Source organism: Engystomops pustulosus, chromosome 6 (assembly GCF_040894005.1).
Source record: "Engystomops pustulosus chromosome 6, aEngPut4.maternal, whole genome shotgun sequence".
NCBI classification, from domain to species: Eukaryota; Metazoa; Chordata; class Amphibia; order Anura; family Leptodactylidae; genus Engystomops; species Engystomops pustulosus.
The window spans coordinates 166315185-166341211 of NC_092416.1; the positions used below are offsets into that span (position 1 = coordinate 166315185).

A 26027-nucleotide genomic window follows, 5' to 3' on the forward strand; every position below is an offset into this window, starting at 1 on the left:
AAATCAGTGGTTCTTTTGCATATGAAGCAAACTCTTAGTGGCAGGTATGAGTGGCATCTACCGTGGCGGGAAAGACACGACGAAACAAGATTTTTCTTTCCGATTCCTTAAAAAAATAAGACAGTCTCTTGTTTCTGCCCGGTTTCGAACCGGGGACCTTTCGCGTGTTAGGCGAACGTGATAACCACTACACTACAGAAACACATTGACTGCTCACTTCTAGACCTTTGAGTACAGCAGACTAGATGGAGAACACTGAGCGCAGTAATAACTGGCAGCTACTTTGGAGGAAAAGACACAATGAAAAAAGATTTCTCTCTCTTGTGTCTTCAAAAGTAGAACATCTCATGTTTCTGCCCGGTTTCGAACCGGGGACCTTTCGCGTGTGAGGCGAACGTGATAACCACTACACTACAGAAACCCGATGAAAACACCTCAACTGGTCTTTAGACGCAAACAAAACCAAATTTATAAACCAACGCGAGGAATGTTGAGTCATTCAAAAGTCGCAAAACGCGTTTCTGATTGGTTCCAAACGACACTCCCACCTTGTCTCGAACTGGGCACCGTCGACAATTGTGGCAAATGTGATGTCCACTTCACTACAGAAACTCAACGGTTTTCAAACAGGGACTTTCACGCGTTAGGCAAAAGTGAAAACCCCTACTTTTGAAAAACTGTTTAAAAAACTGAAGCCGTCCTTACAGGCAAACAAAACTAATGTAAAGAGAAATGCAAGGGCTTTCTTCTCTCGTCATCTAAAAGTGAATGTCACTCGGGAATATTTTGTTACTGCCCCATAGCAAAAGCAACCCCTGCGTCATTTTCTGTTCTGTTTAAATCAGTGGTTCTTTTGCATATGAAGCAAACTCTTAGTGGCAGGTATGAGTGGCATCTACCGTGGCGGGAAAGACACGACGAAACAAGATTTTTCTTTCCGATTCCTTAAAAAAAGAGACAGTCTCTTGTTTCTGCCCGGTTTCGAACCGGGGATCTTTTGCGTGTTAGGCGAACGTGATAACCACTACACTACTGAAACACGTTGACTGCTCACTTCTAGACCTTTGAGTACAGCAGACTAGATGGACAACACTGAGCACAGTAATAACTGGCAGCTACTTTGGAGGAAAAGACACAATGAAAAAAGATTTCTCTCTCTTGTGTCTTCAAAAGTAGAACATCTCATGTTTCTGCCCGGTTTCGAACCGGGGACCTTTCGCGTGTGAGGCGAACGTGATAACCACTACACTACAGAAACCCGATGAAAAAACCTCAACTGGTCTTTAGACGCAAACAAAACCAAATTTATAAACCAACGCGAGGAATGTTGAGTCATTCAAAAGTCGCAAAACGCGTTTCTGATTGGTTCCAAACGACACTCCCACCTTATCTCGAACTGGGCACCGTCGACAATTGTGGCAAATGTGATGTCCACTTCACTACAGAAACTCAACGGTTTTCAAACAGGGACTTTCACGCGTTAGGCAAAAGTGAAAACCCCTACTCTTGAAAAACTGTTTAAAAAACTGAAGCCGTCCTTACAGGCAAACAAAACTAATGTAAAGAGAAATGCAAGGGCTTTCTTCTCTCGTCATCTAAAAGTGAATGTCACTCGGGAATATTTTGTTACTGCCCCATAGCAAAAGCAACCCCTGCGTCATTTTCTGTTCTGTTTAAATCAGTGGTTCTTTTGCATATGAAGCAAACTCTTAGTGGCAGGTATGAGTGGCATCTACCGTGGCGGGAAAGACACGACGAAACAAGATTTTTCTTTCCGATTCCTTAAAAAAAAGAGACAGTCTCTTGTTTCTGCCCGGTTTCGAACCAAGGACCTTTCGCGTGTTAGGCGAACGTGATAACTACTACACTACAGAAACACGTTGACTGCTCACTTCTAGACCTTTGAGTACAGCAGACTAGATGGAGAACACTGAGCGCAGTAATAACTGGTAGCTACTTTGGAGGAAAAGACACAATGAAAAAAGATTTCTCTCTCTTGTGTCTTCAAAAGTAGAACATCTCATGTTTCTGCCCGGTTTCGAACCGGGGACCTTTCGCGTGTGAGGCGAACGTGAGGCGAACGTGATAACCACTACACTACAGAAACCCGATGAAAACACCTCAACTGGTCTTTAGACGCAAACAAAACCAAATTTATAAACCAACGCGAGGAATGTTGAGTCATTCAAAAGTCGCAAAACGCGTTTCTGATTGGTTCCAAACGACACTCCCACCTTGTCTCGAACTGGGCACCGTCGACAATTGTGGCAAATGTGATGTCCACTTCACTACAGAAACTCAACGGTTTTCAAACAGGGACTTTCACGCGTTAGGCAAAAGTGAAAACCCCTACTCTTGAAAAACTGTTTAAAAAACTGAAGCCGTCCTTACAGGCAAACAAAACTAATGTAAAGAGAAATGCAAGGGCTTTCTTCTCTCGTCATCTAAAAGTGAATGTCACTCGGGAATATTTTGTTACTGCCCCATAGCAAAAGCAACCCCTGCGTCATTTTCTGTTCAGTTTAAATCAGTGGTTCTTTTGCATATGAAGCAAACTCTTAGTGGCAGGTATGAGTGGCATCTACCGTGGCGGGAAAGACACGACGAAACAAGATTTTTCTTTCCGATTCCTTAAAAAAAAAGAGACAGTCTCTTGTTTCTGCCTGGTTTCGAACCGGGGACCTTTCGCGTGTTAGGCGAACGTGATAACCACTACACTACAGAAACACGTTGACTGCTCACTTCTAGACCTTTGAGTACAGCAGACTAGATGGAGAACACTGAGCACAGTAATAACTGGCAGCTACTTTGGAGGAAAAGACACAATGAAAAAAGATTTCTCTCTCTTGTGTCTTCAAAAGTAGAACATCTCATGTTTCTGCCCGGTTTCGAACCGGTGACCTTTCACGTGTGAGGCGAACGTGATAACCACTACACTACAGAAACCCGATGAAAACACCTCAACTGGTCTTTAGACGCAAACAAAACCAAATTTATAAACCAACGCGAGGAATGTTGAGTCATTCAAAAGTCGCAAAACGCGTTTCTGATTGGTTCCAAACGACACTCCCACCTTGTCTCGAACTGGGCACCGTCGACAATTGTGGCAAATGTGATGTCCACTTCACTACAGAAACTCAACGGTTTTCAAACAGGGACTTTCACGCGTTAGGCAAAAGTGAAAACCCCTACTCTTGAAAAACTGTTTAAAAAACTGAAGCCGTCCTTACAGGCAAACAAAACTAATGTAAAGAGAAATGCAAGGGCTTTCTTCTCTCGTCATCTAAAAGTGAATGTCACTCGGGAATATTTTGTTACTGCCCCATAGCAAAAGCAACCCCTGCGTCATTTTCTGTTCTGTTTAAATCAGTGGTTCTTTTGCATATGAAGCAAACTCTTAGTGGCAGGTATGAGTGGCATCTACCGTGGCGGGAAAGACACGACGAAACAAGATTTTTCTTTCCGATTCCTTAAAAAAAAGAGACAGTCTCTTGTTTCTTCCCGGTTTCGAACCGGGGACCTTTCGCGTGTTAGGCGAACGTGATAACCACTACACTACAGAAACACGTTGACTGCTCACTTCTAGACCTTTGAGTACAGCAGACTAGATGGAGAACACTGAGCGGAGTAATTACTGGCAGCTACTTTGGAGGAAAAGACACAATGAAAAAAGATTTCTCTCTCTTGTGTCTTCAAAAGTAGAACATCTCATGTTTCTGCCCGGTTTCGAACCGGGGACCTTTCGCGTGTGAGGCGAACGTGATAACCACTACACTACAGAAACCCGATGAAAACACCTCAACTGGTCTTTAGACACAAACAAAACCAAATTTATTAACCAACGCGAGGAATGTTGAGTCATTCAAAAGTCGCAAAACGCGTTTCTGATTGGTTCCAAACGACACTCCCACCTTGTCTCGAACTGGGCACCGTCGACAATTGTGGCAAATGTGATGTCCACTTCACTACAGAAACTCAACGGTTTTCAAACAGGGACTTTCACGCGTTAGGCAAAAGTGAAAACCCCTACTCTTGAAAAACTGTTTAAAAAACTGAAGCCGTCCTTACAGGCAAACAAAACTAATGTAAAGAGAAATGCAAGGGCTTTCTTCTCTCGTCATCTAAAAGTGAATGTCACTCGGGAATATTTTGTTACTGCCCCATAGCAAAAGCAACCCCTGCGTCATTTTCTGTTCTGTTTAAATCAGTGGTTCTTTTGCATATGAAGCAAACTCTTAGTGGCAGGTATGAGTGGCATCTACCGTGGCGGGAAAGACACGACGAAACAAGATTTTTCTTTCCGATTCCTTAAAAAAAAAGAGACAGTCTCTTGTTTCTGCCTGGTTTCGAACCGGGGACCTTTCGCGTGTTAGGCGAACGTGATAACCACTACACTACAGAAACACGTTGACTGCTCACTTCTAGACCTTTGAGTACAGCAGACTAGATGGAGAACACTGAGCACAGTAATAACTGGCAGCTACTTTGGAGGAAAAGACACAATGAAAAAAGATTTCTCTCTCTTGTGTCTTCAAAAGTAGAACATCTCATGTTTCTGCCCGGTTTCGAACCGGTGACCTTTCACGTGTGAGGCGAACGTGATAACCACTACACTACAGAAACCCGATGAAAACACCTCAACTGGTCTTTAGACGCAAACAAAACCAAATTTATAAACCAACGCGAGGAATGTTGAGTCATTCAAAAGTCGCAAAACGCGTTTCTGATTGGTTCCAAACGACACTCCCACCTTGTCTCGAACTGGGCACCGTCGACAATTGTGGCAAATGTGATGTCCACTTCACTACAGAAACTCAACGGTTTTCAAACAGGGACTTTCACTCGTTAGGCAAAAGTGAAAACCCCTACTCTTGAAAAACTGTTTAAAAAACTGAAGCCGTCCTTACAGGCAAACAAAACTAATGTAAAGAGAAATGCAAGGGCTTTCTTCTCTCGTCATCTAAAAGTGAATGTCACTCGGGAATATTTTGTTACTGCCCCATAGCAAAAGCAACCCCTGCGTCATTTTCTGTTCTGTTTAAATCAGTGGTTCTTTTGCATATGAAGCAAACTCTTAGTGGCAGGTATGAGTGGCATCTACCGTGGCGGGAAAGACACGACGAAACAAGATTTTTCTTTCCGATTCCTTAAAAAAAAGAGACAGTCTCTTGTTTCTTCCCGGTTTCGAACCGGGGACCTTTCGCGTGTTAGGCGAACGTGATAACCACTACACTACAGAAACACGTTGACTGCTCACTTCTAGACCTTTGAGTACAGCAGACTAGATGGAGAACACTGAGCGGAGTAATTACTGGCAGCTACTTTGGAGGAAAAGACACAATGAAAAAAGATTTCTCTCTCTTGTGTCTTCAAAAGTAGAACATCTCATGTTTCTGCCCGGTTTCGAACCGGGGACCTTTCGCGTGTGAGGCGAACGTGATAACCACTACACTACAGAAACCCGATGAAAACACCTCAACTGGTCTTTAGACACAAACAAAACCAAATTTATAAACCAACGCGAGGAATGTTGAGTCATTCAAAAGTCGCAAAACGCGTTTCTGATTGGTTCCAAACGACACTCCCACCTTGTCTCGAACTGGGCACCGTCGACAATTGTGGCAAATGTGATGTCCACTTCACTACAGAAACTCAACGGTTTTCAAACAGGGACTTTCACGCGTTAGGCAAAAGTGAAAACCCCTACTTTTGAAAAACTGTTTATAAAACTGAAGCCGTCCTTACAGGCAAACAAAACTAATGTAAAAAGAAATGCAAGGGCTTTCTTCTCTCGTCATCTAAAAGTGAATGTCACTCGGGAATATTTTGTTACTGCCCCATAGCAAAAGCAACCCCTGCGTCATTTTCTGTTCTGTTTAAATCAGTGGTTCTTTTGCATATGAAGCAAACTCTTAGTGGCAGGTATGAGTGGCATCTACCGTGGCGGGAAAGACACGACGAAACAAGATTTTTCTTTCCGATTCCTTAAAAAAAGAGACAGTCTCTTGTTTCTGCCCGGTTTCGAACCGGGGACCTTTCGCGTGTTAGGCGAACGTGATAACCACTACACTACAGAAACACGTTGACTGCTCACTTCTAGACCTTTGAGTACAGCAGACTAGATGGAGAACACTGAGCGCAGTAATAACTGGCAGCTACTTTGGAGGAAAAGACACAATGAAAAAAGATTTCTCTCTCTTGTGTCTTCAAAAGTAGAACATCTCATGTTTCTGCCCGGTTTCTGCCCGGTTTCGAACCGGGGACCTTTCGCGTGTGAGGCGAACGTGATAACCACTACACTACAGAAACCCGATGAAAACACTTCAACTGGTCTTTAGACGCAAACAAAACCAAATTTATAAACCAACGCGAGGAATGTTGAGTCATTCAAAAGTCGCAAAACGCGTTTCTGATTGGTTCCAAACGACACTCCCACCTTGTCTCGAACTGGGCACCGTCGACAATTGTGGCAAATGTGATGTCCACTTCACTACAGAAACTCAACGGTTTTTAAACAGGGACTTTCACGCGTTAGGCAAAAGTGAAAACCCCTACTCTTGAAAAACTGTTTAAAAAACTGAAGCCGTCCTTACAGGCAAACAAAACTAATGTAAAGAGAAATGCAAGGGCTTTCTTCTCTCGTCATCTAAAAGTGAATGTCACTCGGGAATATTTTGTTACTGCCCCATAGCAAAAGCAACCCCTGAGTCATTTTCTGTTCTGTTTAAATCAGTGGTTCTTTTGCATATGAAGCAAACTCTTAGTGGCAGGTATGAGTGGCATCTACCGTGGCGGGAAAGACACGACGAAACAAGATTTTTCTTTCCGATTCCTTAAAAAAAAGAGAAAGTCTCTTGTTTCTGCCTGGTTCCGAACCGGGGACCTTTCGCGTGTTAGGCGAACGTGATAACCACTACACTACAGAAACACGTTGACTGCTCACTTCTAGACCTTTGAGTACAGCAGACTAGAGGGAGAACACTGAGCACTGTAATAACTGGCAGCTACTTTGGAGGAAAAGACACAATGAAAAAAGATTTCTCTCTCTTGTGTCTTCAAAAGTAGAACATCTCACGTTTCTGCCCGGTTTCGAACCGGGGACCTTTCGCGTGTGAGGCGAACGTGATAACCACTACACTACAGAAACCCGATGAAAACACCTCAACTGGTCTTTAGACGCAAACAAAACAAAATTTATAAACCAACGCGAGGAATGTTGAGTCATTCAAAAGTCGCAAAACGCGTTTCTGATTGGTTCCAAACGACACTCCCACCTTGTCTCGAACTGGGCACCGTCGACAATTGTGGCAAATGTGATGTCCACTTCACTACAGAAACTCAACGGTTTTCAAACAGGGACTTTCACGCGTTAGGCAAATTGAAAACCCCTACTTTTGAAAAACTGTTTAAAAAACTGAAGCCGTCCTTACAGGCAAACAAAACTAATGTAAAGAGAAATGCAAGGGCTTTCTTCTCTCGTCATCTAAAAGTGAATGTCACTCGGGAATATTTTGTTACTGCCCCATAGCAAAAGCAACCCCTGCGTCATTTTCTGTTCTGTTTAAATCAGTGGTTCTTTTGCATATGAAGCAAACTCTTAGTGGCAGGTATGAGTGGCATCTACCGTGGCGGGAAAGACACGACGAAACAAGATTTTTCTTTCCGATTCCTTAAAAAAAGAGACAGTCTCTTGTTTCTGCCCGGTTTCGAACCGGGGATCTTTCGCGTGTTAGGCGAACGTGATAACCACTACACTACAGAAACACGTTGACTGCTCACTTCTAGACCTTTGAGTACAGCAGACTAGAGGGAGAACACTGAGCACAGTAATAACTGGCAGCTACTTTGGAGGAAAAGACACAATGAAAAAAGATTTCTCTCTCTTGTGTCTTCAAAAGTAGAACATCTCATGTTTCTGCCCGGTTTCGAACCGGGGACCTTTCGCGTGTGAGGCGAACGTGATAACCACTACACTACAGAAACCCGATGAAAACACCTCAACTGGTCTTTAGACGCAAACAAAACCAAATTTATAAACCAACGCGAGGAATGTTGAGTCATTCAAAAGTCGCAAAACGCGTTTCTGATTGGTTCCAAACGACACTCCCACCTTGTCTCGAACTGGGCACCGTCGACAATTGTGGCAAATGTGATGTCCACTTCACTACAGAAACTCAACGGTTTTCAAACAGGGACTTTCACGCGTTAGGCAAAAGTGAAAACCCCTACTCTTGAAAAACTGTTTAAAAAACTGAAGCCGTCCTTACAGGCAAACAAAACTAATGTAAAGAGAAATGCAAGGGCTTTCTTCTCTCGTCATCTAAAAGTGAATGTCACTCGGGAATATTTTGTTACTGCCCCATAGCAAAAGCAACCCCTGCGTCATTTTCTGTTCTGTTTAAATCAGTGGTTCTTTTGCATATGAAGCAAACTCTTAGTGGCAGGTATGAGTGGCATCTACCGTGGCGGGAAAGACACGACGAAACAAGATTTTTCTTTCCGATTCCTTAAAAAAAAGAGACAGTCTCTTGTTTCTGCCCGGTTTCGAACCGGGGACCTTTCGCGTGTTAGGCGAACGTGATAACCACTACACTACAGAAACACGTTGACTGCTCACTTCTAGACCTTTGAGTACAGCAGACTAGATGGAGAACACTGAGCGCAGTAATAACTGGCAGCTACTTTGGAGGAAAAGACACAATGAAAAAAGAATTCTCTCTCTTGTGTCTTCAAAAGTAGAACATCTCATGTTTCTGCCCGGTTTCGAACGGGGGACCTTTTGCGTGTGAGGCGAACGTGATAACCACTACACTACAGAAACCCGATGAAAACACCTCAACTGGTCTTTAGACGCAAACAAAACCAAATTTATAAACCAACGCGAGGAATGTTGAGTCATTCAAAAGTCGCAAAACGCGTTTCTGATTGGTTCCAAACGACACTCCCACCTTGTCTCGAACTGGGCACCGTCGACAATTGTGGCAAATGTGATGTCCACTTCACTACAGAAACTCAACGGTTTTCAAACAGGGACTTTCACGCGTTAGGCAAAAGTGAAAACCCCTACTCTTGAAAAACTGTTTAAAAAACTGAAGCCGTCCTTACAGGCAAACAAAACTAATGTAAAGAGAAATGCAAGGGCTTTCTTCTCTCGTCATCTAAAAGTGAATGTCACTCGGGAATATTTTGTTACTGCCCCATAGCAAAAGCAACCCCTGCGTCATTTTCTGTTCTGTTTAAATCAGTGGTTCTTTTGCATATGAAGCAAACTCTTAGTGGCAGGTATGAGTGGCATCTACCGTGGCGGGAAAGACACGACGAAACAAGATTTTTCTTTCCGATTCCTTAAAAAAAGAGACAGTCTCTTGTTTCTGCCCGGTTTCGAACCGGCGACCTTTCGCGTGTTAGGCGAACATGATAACCACTACACTACAGAAACACGTTGACTGCTCACTTCTAGACCTTTGAGTACAGCAGACTAGATGGAGAACACTGAGCGGAGTAATTACTGGCAGCTACTTTGGAGGAAAAGACACAATGAAAAAAGATTTCTCTCTCTTGTGTCTTCAAAAGTAGAACATCTCATGTTTCTGCCCGGTTTCGAACCGGGGACCTTTCGCGTGTGAGGCGAACGTGATAACCACTACACTACAGAAACCCGATGAAAACACCTCAACTGGTCTTTAGACGCAAACAAAACCAAATTTATAAACCAACGCGAGGAATGTTGAGTCATTCAAAAGTCGCAAAACGCGTTTCTGATTGGTTCCAAACGACACTCCCACCTTGTCTCGAACTGGGCACCGTCGACAATTGTGGCAAATGTGATGTCCACTTCACTACAGAAACTCAACGGTTTTCAAACAGGGACTTTCACGCGTTAGGCAAAAGTGAAAACCCCTACTCTTGAAAAACTGTTTAAAAAACTGAAGCCGTCCTTACAGGCAAACAAAACTAATGTAAAGAGAAATGCAAGGGCTTTCTTCTCTCGTCATCTAAAAGTGAATGTCACTCGGGAATATTTTGTTACTGCCCCATAGCAAAAGCAACCCCTGCGTCATTTTCTGTTCTGTTTAAATCAGTGGTTCTTTTGCATATGAAGCAAACTCTTAGTGGCAGGTATGAGTGGCATCTACCGTGGCGGGAAAGACACGACGAAACAAGATTTTTCTTTCCGATTCCTTAAAAAAAAGAGACAGTCTCTTGTTTCTGCCCGGTTTCGAACCGGGGACCTTTCGCGTGTTAGGCGAACGTGATAACCACTACACTACAGAAACACGTTGACTGCTCACTTCTAGACCTTTGAGTACAGCAGACTAGATGGAGAACACTGAGCGCAGTAATAACTGGCAGCTACTTTGGAGGAAAAGACACAATGAAAAAAGAATTCTCTCTCTTGTGTCTTCAAAAGTAGAACATCTCATGTTTCTGCCCGGTTTCGAACGGGGGACCTTTTGCGTGTGAGGCGAACGTGATAACCACTACACTACAGAAACCCGATGAAAACACCTCAACTGGTCTTTAGACGCAAACAAAACCAAATTTATAAACCAACGCGAGGAATGTTGAGTCATTCAAAAGTCGCAAAACGCGTTTCTGATTGGTTCCAAACGACACTCCCACCTTGTCTCGAACTGGGCACCGTCGACAATTGTGGCAAATGTGATGTCCACTTCACTACAGAAACTCAACGGTTTTTAAACAGGGACTTTCATGCGTTAGGCAAATTGAAAACCCCTACTTTTGAAAAACTGTTTAAAAAACTGAAGCCGTCCTTACAGGCAAACAAAACTAATGTAAAGAGAAATGCAAGGGCTTTCTTCTCTCGTCATCTAAAAGTGAATGTCACTCGGGAATATTTTGTTACTGCCCCATAGCAAAAGCAACCCCTGCGTCATTTTCTGTTCTGTTTAAATCAGTGGTTCTTTTGCATATGAAGCAAACTCTTAGTGGCAGGTATGAGTGGCATCTACCGTGGCGGGAAAGACACGACGAAACAAGATTTTTCTTTCCGATTCCTTAAAAAAAGAGACAGTCTCTTGTTTCTGCCCGGTTTCGAACCGGGGATCTTTCGCGTGTTAGGCGAACGTGATAACCACTACACTACAGAAACACGTTGACTGCTCACTTCTAGACCTTTGAGTACAGCAGACTAGAGGGAGAACACTGAGCACAGTAACAACTGGCAGCTACTTTGGAGGAAAAGACACAATGAAAAAAGATTTCTCTCTCTTGTGTCTTCAAAAGTAGAACATCTCATGTTTCTGCCCGGTTTCGAACCGGGGACCTTTCGCGTGTGAGGCGAACGTGATAACCACTACACTACAGAAACCCGATGGAAACACCTCAACTGGTCTTTAGACGCAAACAAAACCAAATTTATAAACCAACGCGAGGAATGTTGAGTCATTCAAAAGTCGCAAAACGCGTTTCTGATTGGTTCCAAACGACACTCCCACCTTGTCTCGAACTGGGCACCGTCGACAATTGTGGCAAATGTGATGTCCACTTCACTACAGAAACTCAACGGTTTTCAAACAGGGACTTTCACGCGTTAGGCAAAAGTGAAAACCCCTACTCTTGAAAAACTGTTTAAAAAACTGAAGCCGTCCTTACAGGCAAACAAAACTAATGTAAAGAGAAATGCAAGGGCTTTCTTCTCTCGTCATCTAAAAGTGAATGTCACTCGGGAATATTTTGTTACTGCCCCATAGCAAAAGCAACCCCTGCGTCATTTTCTGTTCTGTTTAAATCAGTGGTTCTTTTGCATATGAAGCAAACTCTTAGTGGCAGGTATGAGTGGCATCTACCGTGGCGGGAAAGACACGACGAAACAAGATTTTTCTTTCCGATTCCTTAAAAAATAGAGACAGTCTCTTGTTTCTGCCCGGTTTCGAACCGGGGACCTTTCGCGTGTTAGGCGAACGTGATAACCACTACACTACAGAAACACGTTGACTGCTCACTTCTAGACCTTTGAGTACAGCAGACTAGATGGAGAACACTGAGCGCAGTAATAACTGGCAGCTACTTTGGAGGAAAAGACACAATGAAAAAAGAATTCTCTCTCTTGTGTCTTCAAAAGTAGAACATCTCATGTTTCTGCCCGGTTTCGAACGGGGGACCTTTTGCGTGTGAGGCGAACGTGATAACCACTACACTACAGAAACCCGATGAAAACACCTCAACTGGTCTTTAGACGCAAACAAAACCAAATTTATAAACCAACGCGAGGAATGTTGAGTCATTCAAAAGTCGCAAAACGCGTTTCTGATTGGTTCCAAACGACACTCCCACCTTGTCTCGAACTGGGCACCGTCGACAATTGTGGCAAATGTGATGTCCACTTCACTACAGAAACTCAACGGTTTTCAAACAGGGACTTTCACGCGTTAGGCAAAAGTGAAAACCCCTACTCTTGAAAAACTGTTTAAAAAACTGAAGCCGTCCTTACAGGCAAACAAAACTAATGTAAAGAGAAATGCAAGGGCTTTCTTCTCTCGTCATCTAAAAGTGAATGTCACTCGGGAATATTTTGTTACTGCCCCATAGCAAAAGCAACCCCTGCGTCATTTTCTGTTCTGTTTAAATCAGTGGTTCTTTTGCATATGAAGCAAACTCTTAGTGGCAGGTATGAGTGGCATCTACCGTGGCGGGAAAGACACGACGAAACAAGATTTTTCTTTCCGATTCCTTAAAAAAAGAGACAGTCTCTTGTTTCAGCCCGGTTTCGAACCGGCGACCTTTCGCGTGTTAGGCGAACATGATAACCACTACACTACAGAAACACGTTGACTGCTCACTTCTAGACCTTTGAGTACAGCAGACTAGATGGAGAACACTGAGCGGAGTAATTACTGGCAGCTACTTTGGAGGAAAAGACACAATGAAAAAAGATTTCTCTCTCTTGTGTCTTCAAAAGTAGAACATCTCATGTTTCTGCCCGGTTTCGAACCGGGGACCTTTCGCGTGTGAGGCGAACGTGATAACCACTACACTACAGAAACCCGATGAAAACACCTCAACTGGTCTTTAGACACAAACAAAACCAAATTTATAAACCAACGCGAGGAATGTTGAGTCATTCAAAAGTCGCAAAACGCGTTTCTGATTGGTTCCAAACGACACTCCCACCTTGTCTCGAACTGGGCACCGTCGACAATTGTGGCAAATGTGATGTCCACTTCACTACAGAAACTCAACGGTTTTCAAACAGGGACTTTCACGCGTTAGGCAAAAGTGAAAACCCTTACTCTTGAAAAACTGTTTAAAAAACTGAAGCCGTCCTTACAGGCAAACAAAACTAATGTAAAGAGAAATGCAAGGGCTTTCTTCTCTCGTCATCTAAAAGTGAATGTCACTCGGGAATATTTTGTTACTGCCCCATAGCAAAAGCAACCCCTGCGTCATTTTCTGTTCTGTTTAAATCAGTGGTTCTTTTGCATATGAAGCAAACTCTTAGTGGCAGGTATGAGTGGCATCTACCGTGGCGGGAAAGACACGACGAAACAAGATTTTTCTTTCCGATTCCTTAAAAAAAAGAGACAGTCTCTTGTTTCTGTCCGGTTTCGAACCGGGGACCTTTCGCGTGTTAGGCGAACGTGATAACCACTACACTACAGAAACACGTTGACTGCTCACTTCTAGACCTTTGAGTACAGCAGACTAGATGGAGAACACTGAGCGCAGTAATAACTGGCAGCTACTTTGGAGGAAAAGACACAATGAAAAAAGAATTCTCTCTCTTGTGTCTTCAAAAGTAGAACATCTCATGTTTCTGCCCGGTTTCGAACGGGGGACCTTTTGCGTGTGAGGCGAACGTGATAACCACTACACTACAGAAACCCGATGAAAACACCTCAACTGGTCTTTAGATGCAAACAAAACCAAATTTATAAACCAACGCGAGGAATGTTGAGTCATTCAAAAGTCGCAAAACGCGTTTCTGATTGGTTCCAAACGACACTCCCACCTTGTCTCGAACTGGGCACCGTCGACAATTGTGGCAAATGTGATGTCCACTTCACTACAGAAACTCAACGGTTTTCAAACAGGGACTTTCACGCGTTAGGCAAAAGTGAAAACCCCTACTCTTGAAAAACTGTTTAAAAAACTGAAGCCGTCCTTACAGGCAAACAAAACTAATGTAAAGAGAAATGCAAGGGCTTTCTTCTCTCGTCATCTAAAAGTGAATGTCACTCGGGAATATTTTGTTACTGCCCCATAGCAAAAGCAACCCCTGCGTCATTTTCTGTTCTGTTTAAATCAGTGGTTCTTTTGCATATGAAGCAAACTCTTAGTGGCAGGTATGAGTGGCATCTACCGTGGCGGGAAAGACACGACGAAACAAGATTTTTCTTTCCGATTCCTTACAAAAAGAGACAGTCTCTTGTTTCTGCCCGGTTTCGAACCGGCGACCTTTCGCGTGTTAGGCGAACATGATAACCACTACACTACAGAAACACGTTGACTGCTCACTTCTAGACCTTTGAGTACAGCAGACTAGATGGAGAACACTGAGCGGAGTAATTACTGGCAGCTACTTTGGAGGAAAAGACACAATGAAAAAAGATTTCTCTCTCTTGTGTCTTCAAAAGTAGAACATCTCATGTTTCTGCCCGGTTTCGAACCGGGGACCTTTCGCGTGTGAGGCGAACGTGATAACCACTACACTACAGAAACCCGATGAAAACACTTCAACTGGTCTTTAGACGCAAACAAAACCAAATTTATAAACCAACGCGAGGAATGTTGAGTCATTCAAAAGTCGCAAAACGCGTTTCTGATTGGTTCCAAACGACACTCCCACCTTGTCTCGAACTGGGCACCGTCGACAATTGTGGCAAATGTGATGTCCACTTCACTACAGAAACTCAACGGTTTTTAAACAGGGACTTTCACGCGTTAGGCAAAAGTGAAAACCCCTACTCTTGAAAAACTGTTTATAAAACTGAAGCCGTCCTTACAGGCAAACAAAACTAATGTAAAGAGAAATGCAAGGGCTTTCTTCTCTCGTCATCTAAAAGTGAATGTCACTCGGGAATATTTTGTTACTGCCCCATAGCAAAAGCAACCCCTGCGTCATTTTCTGTTCTGTTTAAATCAGTGGTTCTTTTGCATATGAAGCAAACTCTTAGTGGCAGGTATGAGTGGCATCTACCGTGGCGGGAAAGACACGACGAAACAAGATTTTTCTTTCTGATTCCTTAAAAAAAAGAGACAGTCTCTTGTTTCTGCCTGGTTTCGAACCGGGGACCTTTCGCGTGTTAGGCGAACGTGATAACCACTACACTACAGAAACACGTTGACTGCTCACTTCTAGACCTTTGAGTACAGCAGACTAGAGGGAGAACACTGAGCACAGTAATAACTGGCAGCTACTTTGGAGGAAAAGACACAATGAAAAAAGATTTCTCTCTCTTGTGTCTTCAAAAGTAGAACATCTCATGTTTCTGCCCGGTTTCGAACCGGGGACCTTTCGCGTGTGAGGCGAACGTGATAACCACTACACTACAGAAACCCGATGAAAACACCTCAACTGGTCTTTAGACGCAAACAAAACCAAATTTATAAACCAACGCGAGGAATGTTGAGTCATTCAAAAGTCGCAAAACGCGTTTCTGATTGGTTCCAAACGACACTCCCACCTTGTCTCGAACTGGGCACCGTCGACAATTGTGGCAAATGTGATGTCCACTTCACTACAGAAACTCAACGGTTTTCAAACAGGGACTTTCACGCGTTAGGCAAAAGTGAAAACCCTTACTCTTGAAAAACTGTTTAAAAAACTGAAGCCGTCCTTACAGGCAAACAAAACTAATGTAAAGAGAAATGCAAGGGCTTTCTTCTCTCGTCATCTAAAAGTGAATGTCACTCGGGAATATTTTGTTACTGCCCCATAGCAAAAGCAACCCCTGCGTCATTTTCTGTTCTGTTTAAATCAGTGGTTCTTTTGCATATGAAGCAAACTCTTAGTGGCAGGTATGAGTGGCATCTACCGTGGCGGGAAAGACACGACGAAACAAGATTTTTCTTTCCGATTCCTTAAAAAAAAGAGACAGTCTCTTGTTTCTGCCCGGTTTCGAACCGGGGACCTTTCGCGTGTTAGGCGAACGTGATAACCACTACACTACAGAAACACGTTGACTGCTCACTTCTAGACCTTTGAGTACAGCAGACTAGATGGAGAACACTGAGCGCAGTAATAACTGGCAGCTACTTTGGAGGAAAAGACACAATGAAAAAAGAATTCTCTCTCTTGTGTCTTCAAAAGTAGAACATCTCATGTTTCTGCCCGGTTTCGAACGGGGGACCTTTTGCGTGTGAGGCGAACGTGATAACCACTACACTACAGAAACCCGATGAAAACACCTCAACTGGTCTTTAGACGCAAACAAAACCAAATTTATAAACCAACGCGAGGAATGTTGAGTCATTCAAAAGTCGCAAAACGCGTTTCTGATTGGTTCCAAACGACACTCCCACCTTGTCTCGAACTGGGCACCGTCGACAATTGTGGCAAATGTGATGTCCACTTCACTACAGAAACTCAACGGTTTTCAAACAGGGACTTTCACGCGTTAGGCAAATTGAAAACCCCTACTTTTGAAAAACTGTTTAAAAAACTGAAGCCGTCCTTACAGGCAAACAAAACTAATGTAAAGAGAAATGCAAGGGCTTTCTTCTCTCGTCATCTAAAAGTGAATGTCACTCGGGAATATTTTGTTACTGCCCCATAGCAAAAGCAACCCCTGCGTCATTTTCTGTTCTGTTTAAATCAGTGGTTCTTTTGCATATGAAGCAAACTCTTAGTGGCAGGTATGAGTGGCATCTACCGTGGCGGGAAAGACACGACGAAACAAGATTTTTCTTTCCGATTCCTTAAAAAAAGAGACAATCTCTTGTTTCTGCCCGGTTTCGAACCGGGGATCTTTCGCATGTTAGGCGAACGTGATAACCACTACACTACAGAAACACGTTGACTGCTCACTTCTAGACCTTTGAGTACAGCAGACTAGATGGACAACACTGAGCGCAGTAATAACTGGCAGCTACTTTGGAGGAAAAGACACAATGAAAAAAGATTTCTCTCTCTTGTGTCTTCAAAAGTAGAACATCTCATGTTTCTGCCCGGTTTCGAACCGGGGACCTTTCGCGTGTGAGGCGAACGTGATAACCACTACACTACAGAAACCCGATGAAAACACCTCAACTGGTCTTTAGACGCAAACAAAACCAAATTTATAAACCAACGCGAGGAATGTTGAGTCATTCAAAAGTCGCAAAACGCGTTTCTGATTGGTTCCAAACGACACTCCCACCTTGTCTCGAACTGGGCACCGTCGACAATTGTGGCAAATGTGATGTCCACTTCACTACAGAAACTCAACGGTTTTCAAACAGGGACTTTCACGCGTTAGGCAAAAGTGAAAACCCCTACTCTTGAAAAACTGTTTAAAAAACTGAAGCCGTCCTTACAGGCAAACAAAACTAATGTAAAGAGAAATGCAAGGGCTTTCTTCTCTCGTCATCTAAAAGTGAATGTCACTCGGGAATATTTTGTTACTGCCCCATAGCAAAAGCAACCCCTGCGTCATTTTCTGTTCTGTTTAAATCAGTGGTTCTTTTGCATATGAAGCAAACTCTTAGTGGCAGGTATGAGTGGCATCTACCGTGGCGGGAAAGACACGACGAAACAAGATTTTTCTTTCCGATTCCTTAAAAAAAGAGACAGTCTCTTGTTTCTGCCCGGTTTCGAACCGGGGACCTTTCGCGTGTTAGGCGAACGTGATAACCACTACACTACAGAAACACGTCGACTGCTCACTTCTAGACCTTTGAGTACAGCAGACTAGATGGAGAACACTGAGCGCAGTAATAACTGGCAGCTACTTTGGAGGAAAAGACACAATGAAAAAAGATTTCTCTCTCTTGTGTCTTCAAAAGTAGAACATCTCATGTTTCTGCCCGGTTTCGAACCGGGGACCTTTCGCGTGTGAGGCGAACGTGATAACCACTACACTACAGAAACCCGATGAAAAAACCTCAACTGGTCTTTAGACGCAAACAAAACCAAATTTATAAACCAACGCGAGGAATGTTGAGTCATTCAAAAGTCGCAAAACGCGTTTCTGATTGGTTCCAAACGACACTCCCACCTTGTCTCGAACTGGGCACCGTCGACAATTGTGGCAAATGTGATGTCCACTTCACTACAGAAACTCAACGGTTTTCAAACAGGGACTTTCACGCGTTAGGCAAAAGTGAAAACCCCTACTCTTGAAAAACTGTTTAAAAAACTGAAGCCGTCCTTACAGGCAAACAAAACTAATGTAAAGAGAAATGCAAGGGCTTTCTTCTCTCGTCATCTAAAAGTGAATGTCACTCGGGAATATTTTGTTACTGCCCCATAGCAAAAGCAACCCCTGCGTCATTTTCTGTTCTGTTTAAATCAGTGGTTCTTTTGCATATGAAGCAAACTCTTAGTGGCAGGTATGAGTGGCATCTACCGTGGCGGGAAAGACACGACGAAACAAGATTTTTCTTTCCGATTCCTTAAAAAAAGAGACAGTCTCTTGTTTCTGCCCGGTTTCGAACCGGGGACCTTTCGCGTGTTAGGCGAACGTGATAACCACTACACTACAGAAACACGTCGACTGCTCACTTCTAGACCTTTGAGTACAGCAGACTAGATGGAGAACACTGAGCGCAGTAATAACTGGCAGCTACTTTGGAGGAAAAGACACAATGAAAAAAGATTTCTCTCTCTTGTGTCTTCAAAAGTAGAACATCTCATGTTTCTGCCCGGTTTCGAACCGGGGACCTTTCGCGTGTGAGGCGAACGTGATAACCACTACACTACAGAAACCCGATGAAAAAACCTCAACTGGTCTTTAGACGCAAACAAAACCAAATTTATAAACCAACGCGAGGAATGTTGAGTCATTCAAAAGTCGCAAAACGCGTTTCTGATTGGTTCCAAACGACACTCCCACCTTGTCTCGAACTGGGCACCGTCGACAATTGTGGCAAATGTGATGTCCACTTCACTACAGAAACTCAACGGTTTTCAAACAGGGACTTTCACGCGTTAGGCAAAAGTGAAAACCCCTACTCTTGAAAAACTGTTTAAAAAACTGAAGCCGTCCTTACAGGCAAACAAAACTAATGTAAAGAGAAATGCAAGGGCTTTCTTCTCTCGTCATCTAAAAGTGAATGTCACTCGGGAATATTTTGTTACTGCCCCATAGCAAAAGCAACCCCTGCATCATTTTCTGTTCTGTTTAAATCAGTGGTTCTTTTGCATATGAAGCAAACTCTTAGTGGCAGGTATGAGTGGCATCTACCGTGGCGGGAAAGACACGACGAAACAAGATTTTTCTTTCCGATTCCTTAAAAAAAAGAGACAGTCTCTTGTTTCTGCCCGGTTTCGAACCAGGGACCTTTCGCGTGTTAGGCGAACGTGATATCCACTACACTACAGAAACACGTTGACTGCTCACTTCTAGACCTTTGAGTACAGCAGACTAGATGGAGAACACTGAGCGCAGTAATAACTGGCAGCTACTTTGGAGGAAAAGACACAATGAAAAAAGATTTCTCTCTCTTGTGTCTTCAAAAGTAGAACATCTCATGTTTCTGCCCGGTTTCGAACCAGGGACCTTTCGCGTGTGAGGCGAACGTGAGGCGAACGTGATAACCACTACACTACAGAAACCCGATGAAAACTCCTCAACTGGTCTTTAGACGCAAACAAAACCAAATTTATAAACCAACGCGAGGAATGTTGAGTCATTCAAAAGTCGCAAAACGCGTTTCTGATTGGTTCCAAACGACACTCCCACCTTGTCTCGAACTGGGCACCGTCGACAATTGTGGCAAATGTGATGTCCACTTCACTACAGAAACTCAACGGTTTTCAAACAGGGACTTTCACGCGTTAGGCAAAAGTGAAAACCCCTACTCTTGAAAAACTGTTTAAAAAACTGAAGCCGTCCTTACAGGCAAACAAAACTAATGTAAAGAGAAATGCAAGGGCTTTCTTCTCTCGTCATCTAAAAGTGAATGTCACTCGGGAATATTTTGTTACTGCCCCATAGCAAAAGCAACCCCTGCGTCATTTTCTGTTCTGTTTAAATCAGTGGTTCTTTTGCATATGAAGCAAACTCTTAGTGGCAGGTATGAGTGGCATCTACCGTGGCGGGAAAGACACGACGAAACAAGATTTTTCTTTCCGATTCCTTAAAAAAAAGAGACAGTCTCTTGTTTCTGCCCGGTTTCGAACCGGGGACCTTTCGCGTGTTAGGCGAACGTGATAACCACTACACTACAGAAACACGTTGACTGCTCACTTCTAGACCTTTGAGTACAGAAGACTAGATGGAGAACACTGAGCGCAGTAATAACTGGCAGCTACTTTGGAGGAAAAGACACAATGAAAAAAGATTCCTGTCTCTTGTGTCTTCAAAAGTAGAACATCTCATGTTTCTGCCCGGTTTCGGACTGGGGACCTTTCGCGTGTGAGGCGAACGTGATAACCACTACACTACAGAAACCCGATGAAAAAACCTCAACTGGTCTTTAGACGCGAACAAAACCAAATTTATAAACCAACGCGAGGAATGTTGAGTCATAAAAAAGTCGCAAAACGCGTTTCTGATTGGTTCCAAACGACACTCCCACCTTGTCTCGAACTGGGCACCGTCGACAATTGTGGCAAATGTGATGTCCACTTCACTACAGAAACTTAACGGTTTTCAAACAGGGACTTTCACGCGTTAGGCAAAAGTGAAAACCCCTACTCTTGAAAAACTGTTTAAAAAACTGAAGCCGTCCTTACAGGCAAACAAAACTAATGTAAAGAGAAATGCAAGGGCTTTCTTCTCTCGTCATCTAAAAGTGAATGTCACTCGGGAATATTTTGTTACTGCCCCATAGCAAAAGCAACCCCTGCGTCATTTTCTGTTCTGTTTAAATCAGTGGTTCTTTTGCATATGAAGCAAACTCTTAGTGGCAGGTATGAGTGGCATCTACCGTGGCGGGAAAGACACGACGAAACAAGATTTTTCTTTCCGATTCCTTAAAAAAAAGAGACAGTCTCTTGTTTCTGCCCGGTTTCGAAGCGGGGACCTTTCGCGTGTTAGGCAAACGCGATAACCACTACACTACAGAAACACGTTGACTGCTCACTTCTAGACCTTTGAGTACAGCAGACTAGATGGAGAACACTGAGCGCAGTAATAACTGGCAGCTACTTTGGAGGAAAAGACACAATGAAAAAAGATTTCTCTCTCTTGTGTCTTCAAAAGGACTTTCACGCGTTAGGCAAAAGTGAAAACCCCTACTCTTGAAAAACTGTTTAAAAAACTGAAGCCGTCCTTACAGGCAAACAAAACTAATGTAAAGAGAATTGCAAGGGCTTTCTTCTCTCGTCATCTAAAAGTGAATGTCACTCGGGAATATTTTGTTACTGCCCCATAGCAAAAGCAACCCCTGCGTCATTTTCTGTTCTGTTTAAATCAGTGGTTCTTTTGCATATGAAGCAAACTCTTAGTGGCAGGTATGAGTGGCATCTACCGTGGCGGGAAAGACACGACGAAACAAGATTTTTCTTTCCGATTCCTTAAAAAAAAGAGACAGTCTCTTGTTTCTGTCCGGTTTCGAACCGGGGACCTTTCGCGTGTTAGGCGAACGTGATAACCACTACACTACAGAAACACGTTGACTGCTCACTTCTAGACCTTTGAGTACAGCAGACTAGATGGAGAACACTGAGCGCAGTAATAACTGGCAGCTACTTTGGAGGAAAAGACACAATGAAAAAAGATTTCTCTCTCTTGTGTCTTCAAAAGTAGAACATCTCATGTTTCTGCCCGGTTTCGAACCGGGGACCTTTCGCGTGTGAGGCGAACGTGATAACCACTACACTACAGAAACCCGATGAAAACACCTCAACTGGTCTTTAGACGCAAACAAAACCAAATTTATAAACCAACGCGAGGAATGTTGAGTCATTCAAAAGTCGCAAAACGCGTTTCTGATTGGTTCCAAACGACACTCCCACCTTGTCTCGAACTGGGCACCGTCGACAATTGTGGCAAATGTGATGTCCACTTCACTACAGAAACTCAACGGTTTTCAAACAGGGACTTTCACGCGTTAGGCAAAAGTGAAAACCCCTACTCTTGAAAAACTGTTTAAAAAACTGAAGCCGTCCTTACAGGCAAACAAAACTAATGTAAAGAGAATTGCAAGGGCTTTCTTCTCTCGTCATCTAAAAGTGAATGTCACTCGGGAATATTTTGTTACTGCCCCATAGCAAAAGCAACCCCTGCGTCATTTTCTGTTCTGTTTAAATCAGTGGTTCTTTTGCATATGAAGCAAACTCTTAGTGGCAGGTATGAGTGGCATCTACCGTGGCGGGAAAGACACGACGAAACAAGATTTTTCTTTCCGATTCCTTAAAAAAAAGAGACAGTCTCTTGTTTCTGTCCGGTTTCGAACCGGGGACCTTTCGCGTGTTAGGCGAACGTGATAACCACTACACTACAGAAACACGTTGACTGCTCACTTCTAGACCTTTGAGTACAGCAGACTAGATGGAGAACACTGAGCGCAGTAATAACTGGCAGCTACTTTGGAGGAAAAGACACAATGAAAAAAGATTTCTCTCTCTTGTGTCTTCAAAAGTAGAACATCTCATGTTTCTGCCCGGTTTCGAACCGGGGACCTTTCGCGTGTGAGGCGAACGTGATAACCACTACACTACAGAAACCCGATGAAAAAACCTCAACTGGTCTTTAGACGCAAACAAAACCAAATTTATAAACCAACGCGAGGAATGTTGAGTCATTCAAAAGTCGCAAAACGCGTTTCTGATTGGTTCCAAACGACACTCCCACCTTGTCTCGAACTGGGCACCGTCGACAATTGTGGCAAATGTGATGTCCACTTCACTACAGAAACTCAACGGTTTTCAAACAGGGACTTTCACGCGTTAGGCAAAAGTGAAAACCCCTACTCTTGAAAAACTGTTTAAAAAACTGAAGCCGTCCTTACAGGCAAACAAAACTAATGTAAAGAGAAATGCAAGGGCTTTCTTCTCTCGTCATCTAAAAGTGAATGTCACTCGGGAATATTTTGTTACTGCCCCATAGCAAAAGCAACCCCTGCATCATTTTCTGTTCTGTTTAAATCAGTGGTTCTTTTGCATATGAAGCAAACTCTTAGTGGCAGGTATGAGTGGCATCTACCGTGGCGGGAAAGACACGACGAAACAAGATTTTTCTTTCCGATTCCTTAAAAAAAAGAGACAGTCTCTTGTTTCTGCCCGGTTTCGAACCAGGGACCTTTCGCGTGTTAGGCGAACGTGATATCCACTACACTACAGAAACACGTTGACTGCTCACTTCTAGACCTTTGAGTACAGCAGACTAGATGGAGAACACTGAGCGCAGTAATAACTGGCAGCTACTTTGGAGGAAAAGACACAATGAAAAAAGATTTCTCTCTCTTGTGTCTTCAAAAGTAGAACATCTCATGTTTCTGCCCGGTTTCGAACCAGGGACCTTTCGCGTGTGAGGCGAACGTGAGGCGAACGTGATAACCACTACACTACAGAAACCCGATGAAAACTCCTCAACTGGTCTTTAGACGCAAACAAAACCAAATTTATAAACCAACGCGAGGAATGTTGAGTCATTCAAAAGTCGCAAAACGCGTTTCTGATTGGTTCCAAACGACACTCCCACCTTGTCTCGAACTGGGCACCGTCGACAATTGTGGCAAATGTGATGTCCACTTCACTACAGAAACTCAACGGTTTTCAAACAGGGACTTTCACGCGTTAGGCAAAAGTGAAAACCCCTACTCTTGAAAAACTGTTTAAAAAACTGAAGCCGTCCTTACAGGCAAACAAAACTAATGTAAAGAGAAATGCAAGGGCTTTCTTCTCTCGTCATCTAAAAGTGAATGTCACTCGGGAATATTTTGTTACTGCCCCATAGCAAAAGCAACCCCTGCGTCATTTTCTGTTCTGTTTAAATCAGTGGTTCTTTTGCATATGAAGCAAACTCTTAGTGGCAGGTATGAGTGGCATCTACCGTGGCGGGAAAGACACGACGAAACAAGATTTTTCTTTCCGATTCCTTAAAAAAAAGAGACAGTCTCTTGTTTCTGCCCGGTTTCGAACCGGGGACCTTTCGCGTGTTAGGCGAACGTGATAACCACTACACTACAGAAACACGTTGACTGCTCACTTCTAGACCTTTGAGTACAGAAGACTAGATGGAGAACACTGAGCGCAGTAATAACTGGCAGCTACTTTGGAGGAAAAGACACAATGAAAAAAGATTCCTGTCTCTTGTGTCTTCAAAAGTAGAACATCTCATGTTTCTGCCCGGTTTCGGACTGGGGACCTTTCGCGTGTGAGGCGAACGTGATAACCACTACACTACAGAAACCCGATGAAAAAACCTCAACTGGTCTTTAGACGCGAACAAAACCAAATTTATAAACCAACGCGAGGAATGTTGAGTCATAAAAAAGTCGCAAAACGCGTTTCTGATTGGTTCCAAACGACACTCCCACCTTGTCTCGAACTGGGCACCGTCGACAATTGTGGCAAATGTGATGTCCACTTCACTACAGAAACTTAACGGTTTTCAAACAGGGACTTTCACGCGTTAGGCAAAAGTGAAAACCCCTACTCTTGAAAAACTGTTTAAAAAACTGAAGCCGTCCTTACAGGCAAACAAAACTAATGTAAAGAGAAATGCAAGGGCTTTCTTCTCTCGTCATCTAAAAGTGAATGTCACTCGGGAATATTTTGTTACTGCCCCATAGCAAAAGCAACCCCTGCGTCATTTTCTGTTCTGTTTAAATCAGTGGTTCTTTTGCATATGAAGCAAACTCTTAGTGGCAGGTATGAGTGGCATCTACCGTGGCGGGAAAGACACGACGAAACAAGATTTTTCTTTCCGATTCCTTAAAAAAAAGAGACAGTCTCTTGTTTCTGCCCGGTTTCGAAGCGGGGACCTTTCGCGTGTTAGGCAAACGCGATAACCACTACACTACAGAAACACGTTGACTGCTCACTTCTAGACCTTTGAGTACAGCAGACTAGATGGAGAACACTGAGCGCAGTAATAACTGGCAGCTACTTTGGAGGAAAAGACACAATGAAAAAAGATTTCTCTCTCTTGTGTCTTCAAAAGGACTTTCACGCGTTAGGCAAAAGTGAAAACCCCTACTCTTGAAAAACTGTTTAAAAAACTGAAGCCGTCCTTACAGGCAAACAAAACTAATGTAAAGAGAATTGCAAGGGCTTTCTTCTCTCGTCATCTAAAAGTGAATGTCACTCGGGAATATTTTGTTACTGCCCCATAGCAAAAGCAACCCCTGCGTCATTTTCTGTTCTGTTTAAATCAGTGGTTCTTTTGCATATGAAGCAAACTCTTAGTGGCAGGTATGAGTGGCATCTACCGTGGCGGGAAAGACACGACGAAACAAGATTTTTCTTTCCGATTCCTTAAAAAAAAGAGACAGTCTCTTGTTTCTGTCCGGTTTCGAACCGGGGACCTTTCGCGTGTTAGGCGAACGTGATAACCACTACACTACAGAAACACGTTGACTGCTCACTTCTAGACCTTTGAGTACAGCAGACTAGATGGAGAACACTGAGCGCAGTAATAACTGGCAGCTACTTTGGAGGAAAAGACACAATGAAAAAAGATTTCTCTCTCTTGTGTCTTCAAAAGTAGAACATCTCATGTTTCTGCCCGGTTTCGAACCGGGGACCTTTCGCGTGTGAGGCGAACGTGATAACCACTACACTACAGAAACCCGATGAAAACACCTCAACTGGTCTTTAGACGCAAACAAAACCAAATTTATAAACCAACGCGAGGAATGTTGAGTCATTCAAAAGTCGCAAAACGCGTTTCTGATTGGTTCCAAACGACACTCCCACCTTGTCTCGAACTGGGCACCGTCGACAATTGTGGCAAATGTGATGTCCACTTCACTAC

The 26027-nt window shown here is 43.4% G+C and overlaps 31 non-coding genes across 31 annotated transcripts; all 31 read right to left on the reverse strand.

Annotated features, from left to right (window-relative positions):
* Window positions 1–129: 129 nt before the first annotated feature.
* Window positions 130–202, reverse strand: TRNAV-AAC (transfer RNA valine (anticodon AAC)). The gene has a single exon. It is a non-coding gene; the product is annotated as a tRNA-Val (tRNA).
* A 146-nt stretch (window positions 203–348) lies between these two features.
* Window positions 349–421, reverse strand: TRNAV-CAC (transfer RNA valine (anticodon CAC)). The gene has a single exon. It is a non-coding gene; the product is annotated as a tRNA-Val (tRNA).
* A 764-nt stretch (window positions 422–1185) lies between these two features.
* On the reverse strand, window positions 1186–1258 carry TRNAV-CAC (transfer RNA valine (anticodon CAC)). Its single transcript has one exon. It is a non-coding gene; the product is annotated as a tRNA-Val (tRNA).
* A 2453-nt stretch (window positions 1259–3711) lies between these two features.
* On the reverse strand, window positions 3712–3784 carry TRNAV-CAC (transfer RNA valine (anticodon CAC)). Its single transcript has one exon. It is a non-coding gene; the product is annotated as a tRNA-Val (tRNA).
* A 1604-nt stretch (window positions 3785–5388) lies between these two features.
* TRNAV-CAC (transfer RNA valine (anticodon CAC)) lies at window positions 5389–5461 on the reverse strand. Its single transcript has one exon. It is a non-coding gene; the product is annotated as a tRNA-Val (tRNA).
* Window positions 5462–6006: 545 nt separating this feature from the next.
* TRNAV-AAC (transfer RNA valine (anticodon AAC)) lies at window positions 6007–6079 on the reverse strand. Its single transcript has one exon. It is a non-coding gene; the product is annotated as a tRNA-Val (tRNA).
* A 1612-nt stretch (window positions 6080–7691) lies between these two features.
* On the reverse strand, window positions 7692–7764 carry TRNAV-AAC (transfer RNA valine (anticodon AAC)). The gene has a single exon. It is a non-coding gene; the product is annotated as a tRNA-Val (tRNA).
* A 146-nt stretch (window positions 7765–7910) lies between these two features.
* Window positions 7911–7983, reverse strand: TRNAV-CAC (transfer RNA valine (anticodon CAC)). Its single transcript has one exon. It is a non-coding gene; the product is annotated as a tRNA-Val (tRNA).
* A 546-nt stretch (window positions 7984–8529) lies between these two features.
* On the reverse strand, window positions 8530–8602 carry TRNAV-AAC (transfer RNA valine (anticodon AAC)). Its single transcript has one exon. It is a non-coding gene; the product is annotated as a tRNA-Val (tRNA).
* Window positions 8603–9585: 983 nt separating this feature from the next.
* TRNAV-CAC (transfer RNA valine (anticodon CAC)) lies at window positions 9586–9658 on the reverse strand. The gene has a single exon. It is a non-coding gene; the product is annotated as a tRNA-Val (tRNA).
* Window positions 9659–10204: 546 nt separating this feature from the next.
* TRNAV-AAC (transfer RNA valine (anticodon AAC)) lies at window positions 10205–10277 on the reverse strand. The gene has a single exon. It is a non-coding gene; the product is annotated as a tRNA-Val (tRNA).
* A 763-nt stretch (window positions 10278–11040) lies between these two features.
* TRNAV-AAC (transfer RNA valine (anticodon AAC)) lies at window positions 11041–11113 on the reverse strand. Its single transcript has one exon. It is a non-coding gene; the product is annotated as a tRNA-Val (tRNA).
* A 146-nt stretch (window positions 11114–11259) lies between these two features.
* Window positions 11260–11332, reverse strand: TRNAV-CAC (transfer RNA valine (anticodon CAC)). The gene has a single exon. It is a non-coding gene; the product is annotated as a tRNA-Val (tRNA).
* A 546-nt stretch (window positions 11333–11878) lies between these two features.
* Window positions 11879–11951, reverse strand: TRNAV-AAC (transfer RNA valine (anticodon AAC)). Its single transcript has one exon. It is a non-coding gene; the product is annotated as a tRNA-Val (tRNA).
* Window positions 11952–12934: 983 nt separating this feature from the next.
* On the reverse strand, window positions 12935–13007 carry TRNAV-CAC (transfer RNA valine (anticodon CAC)). The gene has a single exon. It is a non-coding gene; the product is annotated as a tRNA-Val (tRNA).
* Window positions 13008–14609: 1602 nt separating this feature from the next.
* TRNAV-CAC (transfer RNA valine (anticodon CAC)) lies at window positions 14610–14682 on the reverse strand. Its single transcript has one exon. It is a non-coding gene; the product is annotated as a tRNA-Val (tRNA).
* Window positions 14683–15447: 765 nt separating this feature from the next.
* On the reverse strand, window positions 15448–15520 carry TRNAV-CAC (transfer RNA valine (anticodon CAC)). Its single transcript has one exon. It is a non-coding gene; the product is annotated as a tRNA-Val (tRNA).
* Window positions 15521–16066: 546 nt separating this feature from the next.
* TRNAV-AAC (transfer RNA valine (anticodon AAC)) lies at window positions 16067–16139 on the reverse strand. The gene has a single exon. It is a non-coding gene; the product is annotated as a tRNA-Val (tRNA).
* A 763-nt stretch (window positions 16140–16902) lies between these two features.
* Window positions 16903–16975, reverse strand: TRNAV-AAC (transfer RNA valine (anticodon AAC)). Its single transcript has one exon. It is a non-coding gene; the product is annotated as a tRNA-Val (tRNA).
* A 146-nt stretch (window positions 16976–17121) lies between these two features.
* TRNAV-CAC (transfer RNA valine (anticodon CAC)) lies at window positions 17122–17194 on the reverse strand. Its single transcript has one exon. It is a non-coding gene; the product is annotated as a tRNA-Val (tRNA).
* A 545-nt stretch (window positions 17195–17739) lies between these two features.
* Window positions 17740–17812, reverse strand: TRNAV-AAC (transfer RNA valine (anticodon AAC)). The gene has a single exon. It is a non-coding gene; the product is annotated as a tRNA-Val (tRNA).
* A 146-nt stretch (window positions 17813–17958) lies between these two features.
* TRNAV-CAC (transfer RNA valine (anticodon CAC)) lies at window positions 17959–18031 on the reverse strand. Its single transcript has one exon. It is a non-coding gene; the product is annotated as a tRNA-Val (tRNA).
* A 545-nt stretch (window positions 18032–18576) lies between these two features.
* Window positions 18577–18649, reverse strand: TRNAV-AAC (transfer RNA valine (anticodon AAC)). Its single transcript has one exon. It is a non-coding gene; the product is annotated as a tRNA-Val (tRNA).
* Window positions 18650–18795: 146 nt separating this feature from the next.
* On the reverse strand, window positions 18796–18868 carry TRNAV-CAC (transfer RNA valine (anticodon CAC)). The gene has a single exon. It is a non-coding gene; the product is annotated as a tRNA-Val (tRNA).
* A 546-nt stretch (window positions 18869–19414) lies between these two features.
* TRNAV-AAC (transfer RNA valine (anticodon AAC)) lies at window positions 19415–19487 on the reverse strand. Its single transcript has one exon. It is a non-coding gene; the product is annotated as a tRNA-Val (tRNA).
* Window positions 19488–20263: 776 nt separating this feature from the next.
* Window positions 20264–20336, reverse strand: TRNAV-AAC (transfer RNA valine (anticodon AAC)). The gene has a single exon. It is a non-coding gene; the product is annotated as a tRNA-Val (tRNA).
* Window positions 20337–21863: 1527 nt separating this feature from the next.
* Window positions 21864–21936, reverse strand: TRNAV-CAC (transfer RNA valine (anticodon CAC)). Its single transcript has one exon. It is a non-coding gene; the product is annotated as a tRNA-Val (tRNA).
* A 765-nt stretch (window positions 21937–22701) lies between these two features.
* On the reverse strand, window positions 22702–22774 carry TRNAV-CAC (transfer RNA valine (anticodon CAC)). Its single transcript has one exon. It is a non-coding gene; the product is annotated as a tRNA-Val (tRNA).
* Window positions 22775–23320: 546 nt separating this feature from the next.
* TRNAV-AAC (transfer RNA valine (anticodon AAC)) lies at window positions 23321–23393 on the reverse strand. The gene has a single exon. It is a non-coding gene; the product is annotated as a tRNA-Val (tRNA).
* A 776-nt stretch (window positions 23394–24169) lies between these two features.
* TRNAV-AAC (transfer RNA valine (anticodon AAC)) lies at window positions 24170–24242 on the reverse strand. Its single transcript has one exon. It is a non-coding gene; the product is annotated as a tRNA-Val (tRNA).
* A 1527-nt stretch (window positions 24243–25769) lies between these two features.
* TRNAV-CAC (transfer RNA valine (anticodon CAC)) lies at window positions 25770–25842 on the reverse strand. Its single transcript has one exon. It is a non-coding gene; the product is annotated as a tRNA-Val (tRNA).
* Between the last annotated feature and the right edge of the window lie 185 nt (window positions 25843–26027).